The sequence below is a fragment of the Cucurbita pepo genome, chromosome 1 (genome assembly GCF_057944985.1).
Source record: "Cucurbita pepo subsp. pepo isolate OVF chromosome 1, ASM5794498v1, whole genome shotgun sequence".
In the NCBI taxonomy this organism is placed as follows: domain Eukaryota; kingdom Viridiplantae; phylum Streptophyta; class Magnoliopsida; order Cucurbitales; family Cucurbitaceae; genus Cucurbita; species Cucurbita pepo.
Window position 1 is genome coordinate 12,726,286 of NC_141798.1, and position 4,959 is coordinate 12,731,244.

The 4,959-nt window shown below is 45.8% G+C and overlaps 1 pseudogene; it reads left to right on the forward strand.

The window, feature by feature from the left end:
* The first annotated feature begins 3,503 nt into the window (after window positions 1-3,503).
* LOC111788432 (ubiquitin domain-containing protein 7SL RNA1-like) lies at window positions 3,504-4,560 on the forward strand (annotated as a pseudogene).
* The last annotated feature ends 399 nt before the right edge of the window (window positions 4,561-4,959 follow it).

Sequence of the window (4,959 nt, forward strand, 5' to 3'; positions counted from 1 at the left end):
GAGCCGAGCTGAGGACTGCCGCGCCGCTGTGTGACACGTGGCAGCAGCAGAGAAAGCCACGTCGGGCGGTAGTGTCGGGTCGAAGCGCGGGTCGAAGTCCGGTTCGGGTCGTGGTTCGGGTCGCGGGCTGTGGAAGGCTACTGGGCCAAGGCTAAACGTTGGGCCTCGGCTTACTGGGCTGGGCCGCAAGTGTTTGGTTCGTAGGCCGGCTCAATTGGACCGTGGGTCTAGTCTGGGTTGGTTCAACTGAACCGTAGCTTCTGGGCCGGTTTGAGGTTTGGGCCGCTGTAGTTGGGCTGGGCCGAAGGCAGAGGCCAAGGGAGGAACGAGCTGGCTCTCCCGGGTTCTGGGTTCGGGTTGACCCGGATCCGTGGATCTCGTCTTCCTTACCCGACTTTGGCCGATTTTCCGGCGAGCTTTCTCTCTCCTTCCCGCGGCGTTTCCGTTGCCGATTTCGGTCCTCTTCCTTCCCTTTTCCTCTTTGTTCGTCATTCTTCTTTCCTTTCTGGGAGTTTTTCGGCCTAAAAGCTCCTAAAAGCCATAGATCTAAGAATCGATTAAGAAACCTAACTTTCCGACCTCGGTTACCGACGACGACGCTTACGAAATAACACAAAATGCACCCTGAGTTATTGTGCTTTCGTTAGGGATCTCTCTTACGGTAGTAACAGGTCGTTTGGTGTCGGTTTAAGGGTGGTTTGAGGGCTCGTCGGAGAAACTGGACACTCGCCGACGTTTGTCCGAACTCTCTCTCTCTCTCTCTCTCGAAATTTTCTCTCTTTTCTCCCTTTGCAGGCGTTCTGAAGATGCTGGGCTGAGGGTGGGCGTGCTGTGGCCGTTGTTTCGTGTGGGTTCCGCGAAACTCGGCGGTCGCCGGAAAACTCGCGGGTTTTCCGGCGACTGAGTTTCTTTTTTTTTTTTTTTTTTTTTTCGTTTTCATTTATTTATTTATTTATTATATATATATATATATATATATATATATATATATATATATATATATATATATATATATATATATATATATTTTCTTTCTTTCCCAGGTCGTTACATTATCTACCCCTAAAAAGAACTTTCGTCCTCGAAAGTCTCAAACTCTTGTACCAACTCGGGGTATTTCTCTCTTATCTCGTCCTCACGCTCCCACGTGGCTTCCTCACTGTTGTGATTCTGCCACAGTACCTTAACAAACGCAATACTCCTGTTGCGTAAGGTTTTTACCTCTCTAGCTAAGATTCTTACTGGTTTTTCCTCGTAGCTCAGATCTTCATTGAGTTGGAGTGGTTCGTAGTCTATTACGTGGATAGGATCCGTAATGTACTTCCTCAGCATCGACACATGAAATACATCATGTACTCCTGAGAGGGCTGGAGGTAAGGCTAACTTATACGCTACCGGACCAACTCGCTCTAGGATCTCGAATGGTCCAATGAATTTAGGACTTAACTTGCCCTTATGTCCGAATCTTAACACACCTTTCATAGGTGCCACCTTGAGGAATACTGGGTCCCCCACCTCAAACTCCAGGCTTTTACGCCTTACATCGGCGTAGCTTTTCTGTCTACTTTGAGCGGTACGCATCCTCGCTCGAATTTTTTGGACAGCCTCATTGGTGAGTCGAACCAACTCGGATCCTACTAATTCTTTCTCTCCTACCTCGTCCCAACACAGTGGGGACCTACACCGTTTCCCGTACAGGGCCTCAAACGGTGTCATTCCAATAGTTGCTTGGAAACTGTTGTTATACGAGAATTCCATTAGGTGTAGTTTGGAATCCCAACTTTCCTTAAAATCTAGTACGCAAGCGCGTAGCATGTCCTCTAGAATTTGGTTTAAACGCTCCGTTTGTCCATCTGTTTGGGGGTGAAAAGCGGTACTAAAGTCGAGGCGGGTACCCAGTACTTTTTGAAGTCCGTGCCAAAACGCTGACGTAAAGCGTGGATCCCGATCCGACACTATAGACACTGGGACTCCATGTAGTCTTACTATTTCTTTCACGTACAGTTGTGCCCAATTGTCAACTGTATATGTAACCTTCCCAGGTAGAAAGTGTGCCGACTTGGTCAACCTATCGACAACTACCCAGATCACTATATAGCCCTTGGGCGTTTTGGGTAAACCTACTATGAAGTCCATCGCTATGTTTTCCCACTTCCACTCCGGTATGCTTAGGGGCTGCAACAACCCCGCCGTCTTTTGTCTTGGAGCTTTCACTTGTTGACAAACTAAGCACTTGCTCACAAACCCGGCTACATCCCTCTTCATGCTCTTCCACCAAAAGTGTTGTTTTAAATCTTGGTACATCTTAGTACCTCCTGGATGCATCGCAAATGGTGAGTTGTGAGCTTCCATCAGTATTTCCTTCCTTAAATCTTCTATTGCTGGAACACATAAGCGTCCCTGATACAATAGTCCTTCATCTGATGACTTCGAGAATCCATCTACTAGACTTTCGTCTAGCTGTCCTAGGACTTTCTGTAGGTTAGGATCCTCTCGTTGGGAGGCAATAATTCTCTGCCTAAGCGTAGGTTGTACCGTGAGTCGGGCCAGCTGTGCTATGACTCCCTCGGTCGCTACAGCTATGTTGCCTCACTCGAACTCTCTTTGTACCCTTACTTCCCTCGTAATGAGGGCCGACGAGTGGACCGTCTTCCTACTCAAGGCATCTGCAACCACATTTGCTTTCCCAGGGTGGTACTGAATATCTACGTCATAATCCTTCACCAATTCTAACCACCTTCTCTGCCTCATGTTTAACTCTTTCTGGGTGAAGAAGTATTTCAAACTTTTGTGGTCGGTAAAAATTTGGGTTTTCTCGCCATACAGGTAATGTCGCCAGATTTTCAGCGCGAACACTACAGCGGCCAACTCTAGGTCATGGGTAGGGTAGTTCTTTTCATATTCTTTAAGTAGACGAGATGCGTATGCGACAACCTTGCCCTTGCTGTGGCCGTTGTTTCGCGTGGGTTCCGCGAAACTCGGCGGTCGCCGGAAAACTCGCGGGTTTTCCGGCGACTGAGTTTCTTTTTTCTTTTTTTTTTTTTTTTCGTTTTCATTTATTTATTTATTTATTATTAATATATATATATATATATATATATATATTTCTTTCTTTCCCGGGTCGTTACTGAAACCTTAATTATTATCTACCTGATCAATATGTTTTTCAGTAGGAGCACAATAGGAGCAACCATATCAGGAGAGAACACCACCTTCTCCACTTGTTTCTGGACACCATAACCTATAGCCCTTCATGCCTTTGTTTAGCCTATAAACTTGGCTTTTTATGCTCCCTTCACGCCTTTGCTAAAGCCCATAAACTTGGCTTTTTTTGCTCTAGGATTCAGCTTTGAGTCTCAAGCGGAGTTTTCCCACCATTTCCAGAAACAGGCAAACGATTCACCAAGTGAACAGTTGTGACACCCTTAAGGACTCCTCGGTTCACCAATGTCTGAAGTGCCTTCTCACCAGCATGCCCAAGTCTCATGTGTCATAATTTCGATATGTCTTGTTCTTTCGAACTTCCCACAGCAGCATGCCCAATTATTGTGGTTCCGTTGAGGTAGTATATGCTACCTCTTCTAGTTCCTTTAATTGCCACCAAAGCTCCACAAGCTACTTTCAAATTTCCTCCTTCCAAAATGATACGATAACCACTCGCATCCAAAGCGCCAAGGAAAATCAAATTTTTCTTCAAGTCAAGGACATACCTCACATCATTGAGTTTTTGTATAACCCCGTCAAACATCTTGATTTGTAGTGAGCCGATTCTAATCATCTTGCAAGTACTATCATTGCCCATATAGACAACTCCACCATATCCCAATCCCCAAACAAACCCTAATCTTCAATGGCCACGTCCTCTAAGACGACCGCGACGTCGAATTCTACGAAATCCTCCAGCACTCTCGAATTCAACTCCTCGTAGCTTTCGAATCCCAAAACAATTCCCAATCCCAATCGCAACCCCAAATCGACCCGAACCATTCAATCGGGCGCCTCAAACAGAGGATCCACGAAATCAACTCTGTGGGCCCCATCAACAGGATCATGCTCCAACCCAACGCCTCCCCTGCCGACTTACAGGATCAACGTTCCTTGCGTGACAGCGAGATGTCGGAGAATTATGAGGTTGAGGTTTGTTTGCGGTCGTCACCTACAGTTTTGACCACTGCGCCGGGATGACAACGCCGCCGCCGCAGCCATCAACGATGACGGCGGCTGTGATGGTGGCAACAAGTGGGTCGTCGAAGAACAAGTTGAAAGTAATGGTGCAACCGAAATTTGGGAACTCAAAGATACCAATGGAAGTGAGCCCAACGGATAACGTGAGAAAATTGAAGAAAGAGCTGCAAAAGCTACAGTAGAGACTGCATTTTCATCTGCCACCAGAGGGTTTCTTTTTCATTTATGACTGCGACGTTATGGACGAAGACCGCTCCTTCCGTTGGCATGGTGTGGCCCACGGCGATACCATTGAGATCTTCAATGGCAGCGTTTCTGGCGGATCTTAATTATCTCTGATACCACTTGTTGTGTGCCGAAAGCGGAACAAATGTTCTCACAACACCAATGAACAGAATTACACAAAGAGACACCCAGATATTTGCATGGTTCGGAGAGAAGAAGTTCCTACATCCACGGGTAGCAACCAATCACTACTAAAACCAAGCCTTCCAAGTGAATACCTCACTATCACACTATATAGACTCTCACCAATATGTCACTCAAGAAATACAGAAATACAACGTGACACACAAAACATTCCCAAATCCCAATATCAATTTCCAATATGACTAAATCTAATCCAAATAACCAAATCAAATCTGATCCAAATAACCAAATCAAATCAAAACTTATGACAATTTACAACAATAAGGTACTTCAAATTCATTTTCGTTTGGGTCCTTAACCAATCACCAATGAAAGCCTGACGCCATCCTCAAGAATTGAGAATAA